General features: G+C 35.1%; 1 protein-coding gene across 1 annotated transcript in view; it reads right to left on the bottom strand.

The window, feature by feature from the left end:
* The window catches only part of LOC117334918, a 47,715-nt gene extending 43,214 nt beyond the window's left edge, over window positions 1-4,501 (bottom strand). Inside the window, exon 1 of the mRNA XM_033894764.1 lies at window positions 4,425-4,501. The gene's annotated coding sequence lies outside the window, so the exon portion shown is untranslated. The remainder of the gene's footprint in view (window positions 1-4,424) is intronic.
* Window positions 4,502-18,913: the final 14,412 nt, after the last annotated feature.

Here is an 18,913-nt window from a genome sequence, read left to right as displayed (position 1 = left end):
CACATTCATGTCCTTGGTATGTATTCCGTTACACTTAAAACATACCAGTTCCACTAAAAGTAAAGTACATTATTTAATTTTCCCTCCAGCGACTAAATCGTTATTTTTTTATTTTTTTTTTTTACAAGAAACGATTTTGTGGTACAAAGATTATGTTTGACTACACTTCCATTAGTCAACTATGTTTTTTATTCCACTGATGTCTGTAATGGCAAATAGCTGCTAATATCTTTTCACAGGAACGTTATCAACTACTTAGCTATAAAAAAATACTTCAGTGTATGTAATAAAAATGTACCGAACCAACCAAGTACTCTACACCGTTTATTTATCTACATCGTATAAAAAGGTGTCACTTTGAATACCAGACCAGAAACTGCAGTGCTGATTGGTCAATATTAAGTGAAATTTTAACACGTGAATGCATACCATTTTTAAGAATAGATTGACGTTGGCATACGCTTTTTGGGGTTCGTCTAATCACACAGTTCTATATTCAGATAATAAAAGTCAATACATAACTTCAATAAAAAAAATACTAATTTTTGAATGTTTATTTTTTTTTTCATATGCCATACATATAAGACCAGTGCTATATCAAAATCTGATATTAAAATATTTTCTATGGAATACCTGTAAACCCGTTAGACGTTTAGTGCGAGAGACATGCTGTGAATACACGAGTTTGCTCAAGAACAGATTCGAAATTTAAAGAGAAAATTTAGGAAAACAATACAAAATGGTTTTAATAAGTAGATATTTGCATGACAATGCCACGATGTAAACTACATTGTAGTTAGAAAGAGGAATGTAATGTAAGGGGCCGCGGTGGCCGGGTGGTTAAGGTGTACCGACACTTTATCACTAGCCCTCCACCTCTGGGTTGCGAGTTCGAAACCTACGTGGGGCAGTTGCCCGGTACTGACCGTTGGCCGGTGGTTTTTCTCCGGGCACTCCAAAACCTGGCACGTCCTTAAATGACCCTGGCTGTTAATAGGACGTTAAACAAAAACAAACCAAACCGAAAAAGGAATGTAATGTACAGCCATCCCGTGGCCGTAAGGTAGTTATGCTCGCCGTCATGTGAACGGTGGCGGTTCATGTTCACAATGACTGCAGTATCTAAGTCATCACGTCCTTGGTTATATTAACGTTAGAGGACAAGCCGAATTGTAGTGTACGTATGATAACAAAATATATACATGGATTTATGGAATACGCGCAATATTATCTTGAACTGCAAAGTTTGGTCATTTATAGCAATTGAAATACAAAATCAAGGAATAACAATGGTTAGATAAAGCTCATTGAAGGTTTACAGTAAGCTAACTGTACTTTTATGTGTAATTGACTAAACAACAACAACAACAACAACAACAACAACAAAGAATCCTCTATTGGCTTGACAATAATACTGTATGAAAACAATTAATTCATTGCTAATCGAAATGTTCATACAACGACTTTATTCAATTGTTCTAAATTCAAGTATTCTCCTTTCGCGCATTCATTTGCATAACAACATATGCGAGGTGATGTAAGGGACCACTTACACACACCACAGGAGATATCAATAGATAATTCGGCGGGGCTGCTTAATATTCCAGAGTATGGCCTACCTATATACCTAGACATACCCCCACGCTACTGTGTTGTTTTCGCTCGTGTGTTATCGGTACCATAATGCGAATAACGTACCGCAGTTAATTACAACAGTTGTTTAGTGCAATCTGACATAACCTAACGGGTCACTCATCCTATACTGATACATTGTGACACAGCTATGTCAATAAGGGAGAGCACTGATTTCCTTTCAATACAAACATCTCATAACGTATATACGTGTCAGAATAACTGCCACGGGAGTAAGGTTTATTCCTAGTATTTCAGCGCCCCCACTTCGCTGGGAGTGTGTGGTCTCCCGGTATTCCATCAACCAGATGCATATCAGTGGAAATATTTCGCTGTATATTGGAATATATTATATGAGGATTTGCCTAATGGCCCAGACATCTAATATATTCTACGGAGTTCGTTTCCTCTGTGGACGTTGCTGGCAATCATTCCACTAGCGATAAGTTCATGTGAACCGCTATCATCATAATACGAGGAGTAATTTTCTCATCGTTACTTTACCTACGATGGCCCAAATTAATTCTCGATTATAGTACATATGATGTTTTGGCTCCCCTGTTGATGGTGTTCCGCTTTACATGCAACGCAATGCTTAAAGGAACTCTCAAACGCAAGAGACCAAACTCTCTAACAGCAGTGATAACAAATCCTAGAACATATATATATATATATATATATATACAACATAAACATACTCTGAGAGACCAACTGAAGCAGGATGACAAATAGCATCACAAATTAAGTGAAAAAATCACTAAGTGTCAGCGTTTAAGACGACATACTATGACACGTGAATAAGTGAGTGATTGCGTGAAGCAGTTTCCACAGCACGCGACTTTAACTGAAGTTGTCATGGTTCTATGACAACAGCAAGTTGATCAGATGTATCCCGCAGAACTTGAAATCAAGGATACTAGACTCTTCAACACCAGCCGATCCTTACTTACAACGTTACAAGCAGGGGCAACTTTCAACTAAGCTGAATGATAAGCGTGATATTTTCAATTTGTATTTGGTCCACCTTCATGCGTGCATTGGCACAGCAATAATGAAAAATGAAAGGATGTACTTTTTGTAAGATGAAAATAACAAGATAGGAAAAATATTGCACTCAGCGTTACAGATACAGAGTGAAGAAGTAATTGAACCGAATCGAGTAATACTTGGCCCGTCTTCAGATTCCAGAATTAGATCTGGATGTAGTGTTAAGTGCTTAATAAAGTAGAAATGAATTCCTGTCTAATGATTATTTCGTTAATATTGAGCAGAGACGCTTAGGTACATTTAATAGGGATGTTCGTGGTATAATGCGCTGTATCATCCTTTTGTTCAGATATAACAATATAGGTTTAAATAATAATTATTATAGTACATTTACTTGTGTCTGACATAAGACCAGTGGGAACTTTGGGTCTTTAGTCATTTAGACTTATTTCAAGTTCATATTTCATTAGACTATTAATAGCATGTTTCAGTTTAATAAATAACTTATTTTAATCGCCTATAGTATTCCAAAATCTCTAGGCGAAAAAAAAATTGCTGTATTATTTGGCATTCACATGGTGTTAAATTATTGAACTATTCATATGTTTTATTTGATGTTATGTTGTACATGTTCATTGCTGGAATATATAAATACATCGTTTGTTGAATTTATTTTTATTAATAATAACCTTGAGTTTTATATACCGCTGTGTCACAGCACCATAACAGTCTCAAATCAGTTCATAAATTATTATCATTGGTAATTGGACTTTTAGCAACTAGCCAATGTCTTTCCAAACTCCCTGCTGAGAATGCAGCTGGAGCTGCCATTTCGGCCCTAACGGCTTACACACGACATTTCTTGTACTGCCCTAACACGTAATAATTTACAGTTTATACAATTTATAATTTGAGTCGACTGATACACAACGGAGAAAGGTATCTTGTTCAAATATACCATACAACGCCGGTGCCGGGACTCGAACTAGCGACCCTTCGGTAACGCAGCTCTGCGTCCTAACGCTAGTAGTGTATCCAATGAGGCATGTGAAATGGGCGGCCTAATTATTTATAGGTAATTATTGAAAGTTGAAATGACAATCTCCTACGTGCAATCATTAACAATAACAAATTTCACTAATACAAGTGTGGCGATGAATCGCTGCAGCACATAGTTGGCGACATTAAAAAACCTAAGCATTCATTCAGTTAGAAAGAATTTTCCTAACTTTATAAGTGATATTTTCGTAAAAAGAAGAACAAAAAAAGGTTACGAAAACGGTATTAAAATACCCAATTAGCAATGTGACAAAAATAATCATAAATAAGCCTGTTGTGATCTTGAGCGTATGGTCGTGTTTTACAGAACACTGGAAAATATCATAGGCGCCTTGGATGTTAATAATGCAAAGTGATAATTTACTTTTACTTTCGAGCTCTAATTAACTCAAGTCTTTAACATTGTTAAATGCCGGGATGACCTTAAACAGCTGCAACGATGCATATACAATATATTGACACACTTAATAATCAGTTAGAGCTAAGGTCGGTTTGTTAAATATTGAACTCCCTTAAATACTGTAACACAACTTTAGCCTACCAAGAATCATTTAATTCTAGATACCCTGTGAAATGTTTATTTTATCACACAAAAATGGATAGCAAATAGTCTTTGAAATACAGAAAATACAGAACTTCTGAAATAAAAATGAATATGATAGTCTTAACTACATACAAAGATCGTAACTATAGTATACAATTTTTTTTTTTAAATATTTTTCATTCAGTGAACAAATTGTACCTACCTTTGGCTCGCTTAGAGCTTCCCAATCCGACCAAATGTTTTTCTTCTTGATCACTGATATTATCAATTCATCTGGCGTTTAACAATAGTGAAACAGGAAAATATTTCTAGATACGATTAGATATTTCCGCAAAGATTAATGACTTCCATACAAAAATGGAGTCTTAACATCAGTCGTTTTTCCGTGAACACTTCAAAGCACTTCCGAAGACAGAGCTGAAACTTTGGTAACTTTTCATACACATCTCTTCCGTAACGGCACTAAGCAAACCCTAGCTATTGTTAAACATTACTAAGTCTGTAACAGTTGTCTGTAATGCGCCCTCGTGGACCTCTAGCACACCGCTGTACGGACACTTGCTGTCGTAACTAGGCCTAGCGAGGACCGCGATTATAAACACCCAGCTATACGTCGGGAGAGGCGGCGGATCAATGAGGGTAGGCTGTCGATCAATACTGGGTAATATCGGAAGAAATCATATCCTTAAAATACGACATTTGACTGTGAACAAATTGAAAATCACATCGTTCTGACATTTTGAAATACATATATTTCTCTAGAGATTCCACGAAAATGCGTCGTGTACTTGTTTTTGGATAGATACCGAATCATGTTTTTCTTATCATTCGATGATGTCTCGCAAGATACATTACGTATAATACAAATATAGTAGGAATGATGCTTCTTCATAAATGTTTTAATCTTGTAAATTTTAAAAAGAGGGTGGAGGAATATTTCTGTGCTTCCCTCACCTCGGTGGCAATATGACGTGTTAACAACTATCAACAAATAACGCCTATCAAATAATAATTCATAAATCTGATCAGTTAGGGGGTTAGACACACTGAAACCACAGTATAACGCTCCTTCTTTGTTTCATCCGTCATTTCTATTGCTAGTAACGTATTTTTTCATCCACCATTTTTTTTCTGGAGGATATTTTGATTTTAAATGTCATTCAATATATTGACAAATTCCACTAATAGTATTGGTAAATATGCGCCTTGGTGTATAGCGAGGTTTTACTGACTATACTACAGTTAAACAGTTACTATAGGATACTTACAATGACAGTGATTTTTTCTGTATTTTATTCCAGTTCATTGCGTCTGAAAATGCCCACTCAGGTCACAGGCATATACAATTTTGTTTGGATTACACTACACTGTGATTGAAGTATCTATCTGTCTGTCTGTCTGTCTCATATTGTATTTATATGATAAATTAAACACTTTCCTACTTATCACTTTAATATCACTCCTCGCATGCGTGAACAGCGTACTATAGTTATCTGACCAGATGTACCAAATTGGAATGATAACTTACGAATTTTAAGTTGTACAGGGACGTTTACAAAGTAGCACAATGTGGTGAGAGTTCTAACACGGTAGATTGTAGTAAATGATATAACGGACTGGTCAGTGGGCTTGACCAGTACAATCTGAAGGACATCTTAAAAGGCCCAGGGGCGGCGCACTTATCAGAACACCATCAGTGAAGATTTTGATATATTTGTCAAACTGTGTTACAACTATAATAACATAGGTCATGTTAACCGAAGTTGCTGAAGCATGACGATACATATAAACAATAATATATTTTAAAATATTTCAATATTATGGATATATAGTGTTATCAGCTTTGATATTTAAGTGTTGAAGTGTAAAATACGTTCCATAATAGAGCTACATGAGTTGCGGATTCTTAAAGAAATCAGATCCCCTATTGGTACAGAAAACTGTTCTTTACTTTCGTTAACGAAATATTCCCATGTTTCACTTTAAACGCTTTGATTTATTTATTTTATTTTGATTTATTTTGGCATGGAATGCAAGTTCTTTTCATTTCACTGATCTGTCAATTTTGCGAATCGATTTTTCATTTATTAAACAGTTGATATATTCATATGATTTTAATGTGACGATTGTGTTTCGTAACGATGTTATTTAGAAGCAACTCATTCTCATGATCCCATCCTAATGCCATTAATTGTCCAGGCCTAAACACTCCCATTGTCACCATCACGTCATCCGCCTTGAACCTGGTTGACAAGACAAATATATATCTGCCGTACACCGACCCTAAATCCTCAACTATGACCTTAAAGGCTGTCAAAAGATGTTAGGAACCCACATGGCTGGCATCGAATTATCACGAATCCTGCTCCTATTGACAGGTATGGTATCAACTTCGACTTAATCAATGTCGTTTCCATACAGTGTTATCCCGTTAGGAAACTGCGACTTTAGTTTCATGAAATTAGAGCCATGATGCCTGGTTATCCCATAGCAATTTACCCTTGTCAGAATATCTTGAGATCCATATTGACAGATTCAACTCTCTTCCACTACACAAATGATGCTCTTACGGTATTAAACAAGAAATGTTTGAGACTTCAAATGCATCAATTCAGTTGGCTTTTCCTGGATTTGTTCATTAATTACTTTATTTGAAACAAAAATATTAAAAATTAAAATTCGCATATTATAACATAGCATGAACAACCAACGCGGCGTGGTAATTTGGAAATATAAACGCTCGCTTTGCAGCATAGTCGAAATCAGCGATATACTATATATTCGTGTAAGTTTCAAAATAGCTAATAAATGTTATTGCTGGCCAGTCAGAGATCACGATTTAAAAGTAACGAGACTTTTTATTTAATTATAACTGGACGTATTGAGGACATATGTCCTTTCCCTTAGTGCGTTGTAGGTACAACGGCCGTTCTTCTTTTGACTGTATTCTACAGATAGCCAACGAAATTGCCTAACCAGCATGTGTTCTCTCTAGTGTTGCATGGCTGTGGATCGCCTACAGAGAACTACCTATTGTACATCTGTCAAACTAATTATACTGAGGACTTTACATATTCATATAGAAAGAATGATTTGACAGTAACACGATCTGAAGATGCCAATGCCTCAGTTTCTCATAATCACTGAATCACACCCTTATTGATGATTAATGTAGTCTCATTAAGCATCAGTTCGCTGACTTTCACATCAGTCCTGTTTCCTGATAAACGGACTTCTAGAGAGTTGAATGCAATTTTAGTGCCGCTGTCCTAGATGGCTGTTTCTTGCAGAAATGTGCTGTCGAAATTACCTTGAATAACGTGCATTATTGTAAATATTCATAGACACATGTACATGTAACTACTCAACGGTGTATTGCTTAAATGCAACACTCATCATAGCCATTGTTTCTAATTCGTCGGAAAGAAGACTTCTCGCTTGATATTTAAATTAAACGTCGCTGTGTATAAAAACAGCAATAAATCCGCCGATTTGATATTTGAGACCGTTTATATACAATATATATACACACACACATATATATATATTGTAAGTGAAAATCATGGTTAACCTTAAAAACAAGTCTCTTGTGTATACAACTTATCTAACACGTGTATAGAGACATTGTATCTACGGAATATTAATCCTATTCTTTGGATAATATCATAGATTTGCAAAAAACAAAAGCAGCAATATTATATGAAAAACAACTTTTACAGTTCCCCGTTCACTTATTCACTTCCTGTATAGCAGTGAGGGTTTATAAATATAATTTTTGATAAGGATGATAGCTACATTATACAATTCATCAATTGCAAGATATTACCAAACGTGTTGCCACCTTATAATTTGACCTATGCATTGTATGTAGGCGTGGTTGACTGCCATGCACTTCACCATCTAAATCTATAACAAACAAATCATGTATTATTTCCAAGCTAACAATCAGTTGATCAATAGTACCAAAACCAAATCCTATCTACTCGAGAGGCTACCGGCTAGGTTGAAGGATATGACGGGAGTTAGGGTGACAAATCAAGGATACTTGATTTTCCTTGCAAGACGTGGACATTGATGGCCGTATATAGCAATGACTAATTTCTGCCTTCACAGGCGTCTTCAGGAGGGCTGTTAAAGGAGAAAGGTCTGGCTGAAAAGTCTGGGTATTTGTTGTTCCTTATGTTTATATATATATTTAAAATGAAATATAAGGCACATGCTTGTTGAAATATTGTAAAATTTACTTTTCTCAAATACATAGGAATATAGCAATTGTCTGAAATTGTTGAACTCAGTGATATATTATACATTCGTGCAAGTTTCAAAATAGCCGATAAATGTTATTGCTGGCAATCAGAGATCATGATTAAAAAGTAACGAGACTTGTTTTTTTGTTTTACTTCAAACTGGACGTTCTGAGGACATATGTCCTATTCCTTAGTGCGTTGTAGGTACAACGACCGTTCTTCTTTTGACTGTATTATACAGACAGCCAACGCAATGACCTAACCAGCATGTGTTCTCTCTAGTGCTGCATGGCTGTGGATCGCCTACAGAGACATACCTATTGTATATCTGTCAAACTAATTGTACTGAAGACTTTATATATTCATTTGTGGAAAGAATGAGCTGACAGACACACGATCTAAAGATGTCAATACGCAGTTCTCATAATCACTGAATCACACCCTTTTTGATGATTAATTTTGTCTCATTAAGCATCAGTTCGCTTTTACATCAGTTTTCTGATAAACAGACTTCTACAATGTTGTATACAGTTTTAGTGCTGCTGTCCTGAATTGCTTTTTTTTTTTTTTTTTTTTTGCAGAAATATGTTCTCAAATTAACTTGAATAACGTGAATTATTGTAAATATTCCTACAAGAACTTATAACTACTCAACGGTGTTTTGATGAAATGCAACATCATTAATCGCCATTGTTCCTAACTCGCTGGAAAAAAAGCAACAAATCTGCCGAGTTGATATTTTGAGACCGTTTATATACAATATACAGCTTGTATATACAGACAGACATATATATATATTGTAAGTAATTTAAGAATTCATTGTTGACCTTGAAAACTAGTCTCTCGTGCATACATCTTATCAAACACATGTATATAGACATTGTATCTACGGCATATTAGTACTTTTTCCTGAAAAATCGTACATTTGCAAAAATATAAGTAGTTATATTATATGAAAAAAACATAACAGTTCCCAGAACACTAATTTACTTCCTGTATAGCAGTGTGCGTTCATAAATCAGTTTTGAGAATGATTATAGCGTAACTCTATAATTCTTTAATAGCAAGATATTACCAAACGTGTTACCGCTTCGTATTTTGACTCATGTATGGCATTGAGGCATGGTAGTCTACTATGCACATCACCATCTAAATCTACCAGAAATCTTGTATTATTTTCAAGCTAACAATCCGTATATCAGTACCGACTCCTATATTTTAGAACTTCCCTGTCAATCTGATAACAGTTGGGTTGTTACCTGAGCGACAGGTTTAAATATCTAGCTGACGAATTCGTCCAATTTAACAATTAATTACGTAGTTCGTTTCAATCTACTGGAGAGGAGATGAAGAGGCTACCGACTAGGTTGAAGGATATGACAGGAGCTATGATGACAAGTCAAGGATTTCTTTGCACGGCGTGGTTATTGATGGTCGTATATTGCAATGTCATTTTTTTGTCCTTGAGCATTGACGGTATAGACACTGTACGGCTACATCACTTACATAATAGTGTACTAGGTGAGATTTAGCATGTAAACAAACCCTATTCCCTGTACAAATTCACCCTCCTCGCAGAAAAGAGTGTAAATTGCTTTGTGCAAAAAATAATCTTTTGTTAATTTAATTTTGCAATCAGTTGAGGAAGATCGCACACGGAAACTGGAAAATGGATTACCCTCATTGTTTTATTAGATTTGTTATTAGGGTATGATTAATTACAAAATGCAATCTGTTCAGAATTCATCGTTTAGTCCTGACATTAAATCAGAGTGTTAAATGTTCGCTGTCCGATAATGGAAATCACCAATTAATCTCTGGTAACACATTGTAAGCTATATGTAAATGCCTTTTGTATTAATTTGTAAAAGTCCTCTACAAAGAGTAATGTAGGTTTTAAACTCTTCAATCTGTTGATGATGTTGTCCTTTTATGTTGTGTTAACACACACAAACATATAATAAAGTGTTAACACACACGGAGATATAATACAATATTTATATTTTCACTTAATTCAGACTCAATGAACCTACCACAGCTAACTCAAGTCATTTTTCAAAGAACTATATCAAGTCCGGCGTAGGAATACATTTGTCGAGCTTGGACTCTAGTTCTTAATTTGTTTTCAAAAGTGATCATCTTTATATGAAATGTATTCCATTAAAAATAATATTTGTTTTAATTCGTTATTAAGTTTGTTCACGAAAGAAATCCTGAAAGTAATAACCATATGTAGACGAAGATATAATACAGTGTTAACACACACGAAGATACCATACAGTGTTAATACATACGGAGATATAAAACAGTGTTAACACACACGACGATATAATACAGTGTTAATACACACGAAGATATAATACAGTGTTAATACACACGAAGATATAATACAGTGTTGACCCACACGAAGATATAATACAGTGTTTATACACACGAAGATATAATACAATGTTAATACACATGAAGACATAATACAGTGTTAACATACACTAAGATATAATACCGTGTTAACATACACTAAGATATAATACAGTGTTAACATACACGAAGATCTAATACAGTGTTAATACACACGAAGATATAACACAGTGTTAACACACACGAAGATATAATACAGTGTTAATACACACGAAGATATACATGTAATACAGTGTTAATACACACGAAGATAAAATACAGTGTTAATACACACGAAGATATTAATACAGTGTTTACACACACGAAGATATAATACAGTGGTAACACATACGCAGATATAATACAGTGTTAATACACACGAAGATATAATACAGTGTTGACCCACACGAAGATATAATAGAGTGTTAATACACACGAAGATATAATACAGTGTTAATACACACGAAGATATATTACAGTGTTAACACACACGAAGATATAATACAGTGTTAATACACACGAAGATATAATAGTGTTGACCCACACGAAGATATAATACAGTGTTAACACACACGAAGATATAATACAGTGTTAATACACACGAAGATATAATACAGTGTTAATACACACGACGATATAATACAGTGTTAATACACACGAAGATATAATACAGTGTTGACCCACACGAAGATATAATACAGTGTTGACCCACACGAAGATATAATACAGTGTTAACACACACGAAGATATAATAAGTGTTAACACACGAGAAGGCATACTTCACAAACGAAAATATAACACAGTGTTAATACACTAGAAACTATACCACTATGTTGACAGACAATGTGACATATACCACAGTGTTAACAAATTAGGAGAAATATGCCACTATATTGACAATATACCCCAGTATTGACAGACAAGAAATGATATCACAGCGTAAATTTTACAAAGAATGCAAAATATACCACAGTGTTTACAGCCAATTGGAAATATACCACAATATTACTTGGCAACGGATAATTACACCTAGTTTTAACATACCACAGAAAATACCATAGCAATACCATACGAATTAAATAAACGCATTCAAACTTGATAGTGAAGTGATGCATAAAGCAAAATACGTAAAAAAAATGATAAAAAGGCCTCGGGCGACGTGTGTTGAAGTCTCTCAGATAGGGCCATGCATGTTGTTTTTTGTTGTTGTTTTTTGTTGTTGTTTTTTAATAAAGGCATTATTAAGTGCTGATACATTTTACTTATTTTTAGAATTTGATTTACTCAGGAGATTCGAAATTATTAAAGTGATATCATTAAATAAGCTCAGAGAAACACGAATGTCCTTTTTGGATGTCGAGTTTTATCTTACAGAAATATCTTGAGATAAAATTAGCTATACAAGATATGAACAGAATAATCTCCGAATGGTGATATATTTTGAATATCTGTCGGAATTAGAGCCCCGTGATTGTATCTGTTTATATCGATACAGTTGTTTTATATCTATAGAGCGATAATTATATCTATATCAATTTAGTTTTATAGGTATAAACAAGATTGTCATAATCAACATTGGTTAATGCTATCTCCGTGCTACTTTGTTATAGAAAATGAAACTTAATTGATAAAATGTCCCTCAAAGACATCTTTTGAGTGAGACAAGGGTCCAATTTGTTATATTGTTTCCGTTAAAGTCATTAATGCGATTCAGACCAAGATATTGTCGCAAATGTCATGGTCTATCATGATGACATTTAATCTCTGTGATAATAGATACATTTTGTATGACGTCACGTAAACACTTTATCCGTCAAAATACAGAGTCAGCAAAACAACGTCCACCCACATCACTATAGCACCGGACACACTTCATCCTTACAGATATGTCGTGATTGGAAAACATGTCAGGCCAATTTGATTTGATTATATAGACGCTGAAAAGCATGCCATGCGACTACCGTTAATTTACGTCATCAATACTGTGATCCGGTGTGGAGTTTATCTGTTGTTATGGTAACGTTACGCGATGCGAAGTGTATTAACACTGATTTTTGATCAAATTGCAAGATTTTGCAATAATTGCTTTCATATATTAACATTAAGATATACTATTAACACAAATGACGTAAGCCACATTTACATATCAGGAAAAAACTGCTGCCAGATGAGTTATGGAACGAGACAAAATGACGATACCTTGGAGGTAGACACCAATATGACATCTTCCATACCGTTTATAAACAACCTCGATTAGGCAAACATATCTACATTCAAAATAGTTGAAAAATAAATCCGTCAAAATGTCATTTTTCTCAAAATACGACAGATCATGTATATCAAAGTTAAATCACAAGTTTGTAATAAACTTGCAGCTTCTTTGCAATAGACAGCCTGTAGCTTTCTGATGCCTTGGTACCTATCCAGGAATTTAATCGCCTTTTGACCTATAAATCATTACTTAGTCTGGAAAGTATTATTCCCAATAGTGGCGTACTCATCGACAACTGTAAGCCGGATTATTACAGCGACAGTTTGAGTGACAACACATGTCTATATACCGGGAACAGGATTGACGTTATTGGTGCCGCTGTAGACCTCATATCGTTAACACATCTAAAATATCTACACATCTTTGCTGCTGAAGATTTGAATCGGGTATATTAAAACTCTGTTTTCTAATAACTAGATATTAGAAATTCGGATAGCATTAGCTTCTGGGAATTATATTGATTTGGTTTGGTTTGTTTTTTAAGGCCATTTAAGGACGTGTCAGGTTTTCGAGGTGGAGGAAAGCCGGAGTACCCGGAGAAAAACCACCGGCCTACGGTCAGTACCTGGCAACTGCCCCCGTAGGTTTCGAACTCGCATCCCAGAGGTAGATGGCTAGTGGTAAGTGTCGGGACACCTTAACCACTCGGCCACCGCGGCCCAAATTAGATTAAAAAGCCAATATGAACTATATATATCGTATAAAAAGTCTGCTTGTACTCTGTATAAAGGTATTAAATGCGGGAAGATAAGTACAATATATTTCAAAAGGCAACTGTATCCATCGTCTTTTTGAGAAAAAAAAATGTTCTCTTGGTATGTTTTTACTTTGGAGATATTCACTTCTTTTTTAGTATCAATTTTAATGTTTCAGAAACTCAGTTATTTTAAGAAAAGGTAAAAATATGACTCATTGAATATAAAAATATCACCATCAATTCTGGTTTTTACAGTTAGAATTACTGATGTGTAAAGTCAAGATAAGACATTAATGAAAAGTTACCATTACACAAGTACAAAATGTATATGTACAATCCAAACATACACAAATACTGTACAATTGTGCACTCAAATGTACATATTTATGCCCCTTCCTGCTCTCTAACACGAAATTATCTGCACGTGTTTACTGCATTTTCTTATCGGAATTACAAACCATGTCAGCGCTGAAATTGAACGGTGTCTGATAGTGCAGTTTTACAATCACTTATATAAATCAGGACAATTAAACAAGAAAAGATAATTACATCATATAAAATATCTGATTGTCTAAGCAATATAACTCGCGTTCACTTAATTAGATAACATAAACGTTATTGTCAATGCTTACGTACCGTTGTGCCTAGTAAAATACCCTACAGCAAATCTGTGCGATGTTTCCAATCTGTGTCTCTTCCATCCTATTAACGTTTATCTGGATTTTCCGACATCGAACTGCTTATAATTTGAAGGAAACAAATTGGAAATTGTTTTAGTGATGTGTAATCAGCCAGCTAACTGTAAATAGATCGCAGTGATGATAAAAAGGCCTCGGGCGACGTGTGTTGAAGTATCTCAGATAGGGCCATGCCTGATGTCCGACGACACAGTTTGAAACTTTCAAATCTTACGATACAAACCCATCTGTCAGCCGAGAGTGTAATACGCAGTTAGAATAATGGAAAAAGAGCTCCGTCGTGGTACAAAGTGTAATAGGAGTGGAAAAATGCACGGCCAGACCGGGGTTTTTAGACCCGAAGACTTCACACAACTCACAACCCAGGTTCGGGTATCCCCTTGTCAAGTATTCACCTCACTTGAAACAAGGTTTGGTCACGGCACCAAATGTAATAGGAGTGGAAAAATGCACGGCCAGACCGGGGTTCGAGCCCGGGACCTCCGAACACTAGCCGGATGCTCTACCAATTGAGCTACCTAGTCGCCGATGATCGACCCAGTCCAGTTCCGCTACACAAAGAGACAAATATAAATTAGGTATTGTTTGGTATTTACTCCTCGCAACAGTCAGGATACTTTCGTCATTCGGTCACAATAATAGATTCGATAAATGTTATACAGTCTTCAGCGCTGAAACGAAGATCCATGTCGCTATATTGCTATCGCATTCTGAGAAAATATGCAGATGTTTATATTTTATCCCTCCCGCTCTCGTTATTTAATGTTTATACTAGTAAGCGTTCAAAATTCGTCTGTCAGTCATAGTAATATCATTAACTTTATTTGGCATATCTGGGGTTGCAACATTAACATGCCTTCCAGGACGGGGGCATTCTTAAGGCTGTGTCGGCCGCGCTTAAATTCCGCCATCCACCTTTTCACTGTAGCATATTTCCTTTGTGTTAACCATATCATTATGGATAGCATTAGGTGTTAAACCTTTATTTATGTCAAATTGGTTCACTGTTCTTTTATCGATTTTGTTAATTTTGCAAAAGCCGTTTGTCTTGTTTACTTTAGAGTGATACATTGCCGAAACAAACCAAATGAGACCAGTCCTTAGTAACACGGCCCTATATAGTCAGAAGAATAGTAGGACTTAAGAAGAACACCATTGGGTACCTCCTTCAATACGAGGCTCACAACATTTTAATAATCCCTTGTATTAATGACTCTTCTCATCACACTTAAAACATTCAAAATAAACGGGGCGTAACGAGAACCAACAGATAACCGGTGCAGCTATTGCATTAAAGCGACAATAATGTGAAAAACCATTAGGTGACAACGATATAAAACGTGATAATTCCCAAGTTTGTTACAAATCTAGTACTTTCTATTTATTGCTAAAATGAAAAGGGACTGACACAATTCGTGGTTGATTAAAAAATGTTAACAGAGCGTTCTTGATCTAATTCATATATTATCGATCGTAACCCTATCGGAAACCACTTGGGCCTTTCGTCATATCTTCGAACAAAAGCACGTGTTTTCCTTGCGATGGAAGTAAATGACCTCGTTATATGACGAACTATATGACTGGTTCGAGTTATTTTGGTAATAAATTGAGCATGATCATGCTTACAAGCAACAGCCGAAGTTAGCAATGTTTTAACCCCCCAAAAATGTAAAACAAACAGCTAAGTTGATGATGTAGGCTTATGTATTATGGATAATATCCAATGATTTCCCCCTGCCATTCTATGTGAATTAATTTTCTACATCGAGACACATCATCATCGAAATATCAAGTCGTTTCACAATGATAACTATGTCACGATTATCACAAGTTGAACGCCACAGGAAGAGCTTATAACTGGTCAAGACCGAGACGTTCACGGGTAACGTCCAGACGTCATGTCCGAATTACCAGACAGATAGATCTGCAGAACAAGAGATAGTTGGTTAGTGAAACAATAGATGAGTAGTAATCACACTTCCGGCCATTTGTTTCTATAAGACGCGGGAAGTCTTATTTCTTTAATCACGAATTTCCTCGTAGCACTCATTTCCTTCTTTAGTTTAACACGTTTCGTCTCGCTTTAATTTCCCCTTTAGATTCCCAAGTTTTCGGACCTTATCAATACGAGTCTAAGCAGGCTGAAAAAGCTCTGTAAAGCCGTTCGATATTTTACAATTTTGGCTCTTTGTTAGCTTGTTAACTTTAATTATTAACAAAGATCCAAAACTGTTTTATAACATTTCGGCATCAAAACTAGGGCACAAAATACTAAAGCTTTGATCAAACTCCCTTTAAACTGCATTTTAATATTCACCATATCGTCATAAAAACCGCATTGAAAAAAACCCATCGTATTGCACTCTCGAACAATTTTACGGTATATGTCCGTCAAATCTGATTGGCCGAAATTACGCGACGTCACAGAACATCCGTACGAGCGTGCAATACGATGTGTCATCACTGTCGCTTCGAAGCTAAACACGTGACCGAATGAAGACCAATCAGCACCTTGTACAAAACAGAAGATGTAAATTATGTTTTATTAATCCATTTTTGAATTCGTATTGAAACATTGAAATCACTAATTTATCATTCAAATGATCATTCTTATACTAGATTTAAGGCATGTGTGGTAGATGTCACCGAATCCTATTTTGAAGGGTATTATTCATTATAATTGTATTGATGTCATCAACTGCACTAAGTTTCTGTTCCGGTGATTTATTAATTATGCACTTAAATGAGGTTATGAACGGATATTGTTTTGCCTATATACATAATACAATACATAGATATGTGTGTTTGTTATTTCCTATTTTCCTTCCTGTTGTACGCCAACGCAAAAAAAAAAAAAAAAAAAAAAAAAATAACAACGGATGTTAATTAACTCATACTACTTACGAAAAAAGTAAATAAATAAAAAAAAAAACATTTATTTTTGCCTTAAATAGAAACAATAATGTAAGGAATAATAATAAACAGACGCTTAGTTTAAATCAAATGTGCTTCTTGGCATTTTGCAAAGATTCAAATTCATCGTTCATTACGCTTTTGATATCTTATTTGATGTTAATATGTAAGCTACTCTTTCATTATCAATCTAAAATGTTGAATTCCCTTTGTAGAATTTAGTTTTTACGGCTGTAGATATGAAGCAATAATAACGGCCATAGACGGAAATATGTCTTGCGTTCGATAATGGCAATACATAAATGCTCTCGTCGCTGTTGGAATAATGCATACAGTTACATCATATATGATGAAACAGTATGTTTTTGTTGAGCCCAATGTTGATAAGTATATAAAGGAATAAATAATTATGTCAATAATGATAGTTTGATATGCATCAACTAGTTCTATACTTGGCATTTTACGTTTGGAATGACCATTTGTACATAGTGTTTGTCTTCCACACTCATATAATCCAACATAAAGCCCGAACCGTCAACACAGGGTGCCTGATGGTGGCCGACTGCCGGCGTGGTGTTATACCAATAGTCACTACTATATATGTTATTGTACAATGATACATCTGAAAATATCACTTACTATTTTGTATAGAAAGACAGATTCGTTTTTAGATCAGAGTACAATTAATCAATTGATTTCTCCTGGGAAAACACATGTAGCCTCTGTACATCAAGGGACTTACTTATGTCCCTGGTACACCATCAAAAGACATGGTAATAGATTGATAATTTTTCATTGAAATAGATTGATGACTACGATTCAGATTGCAAGTGTTCTTAAGGTAACACCCTAATATTCGGAATACCCTTTAGTCCGAAGGCCCAATAGTCCGAAGGCCCGAAAGTCTGAAAATAGGTAAATATTTATACATATTGTACAGAAATGTTTATAAATAGTTTTATTAAGCATTACTCGTAATAGTTACTTAAATTGTCTCTTTTAAAATGTTGTGTGAAATGCTTCAAAGGAAACTTTCTTAGATAAAGATTTGGCACGAAAAACTCAATCCATTCCGGCATTTTATGAATTTCACGTCTGATTAAAATACAGATGTTCATTGCTTTATAATACATCTGATCGGACGTCAATCTTAACATTATCATGTTTTAGAGCCTGCTTCTGTAGCTCGACAACGCGACATTAACATCGCTCATTATTTCAACGAATCGCAAAAAAATTTGCCTTATAACCAGTCACCATCATCAAGATGGAAGTGTAAGGAACGACAACTCTGAGAAGAGAATGGATATTTCCAATCTAAGCGATGGAGGAAAATGTAGTTATTTTGCAATATATCAATATTATGAATATTATTTTTGTTATATGTACAATGTTCAATTGGAGGCAATTTTTCTTATCAGAAAACGCTGAAATTGCTCTGTCGAGTTTATTCAAAATGGCGCAATC

The sequence above is a fragment of the Pecten maximus genome, chromosome 9, assembly GCF_902652985.1.
Source record: "Pecten maximus chromosome 9, xPecMax1.1, whole genome shotgun sequence".
In the NCBI taxonomy this organism is placed as follows: Eukaryota; Metazoa; Mollusca; class Bivalvia; order Pectinida; family Pectinidae; genus Pecten; species Pecten maximus.
This window is presented reverse-complemented; position numbering and strand designations above follow the sequence as displayed.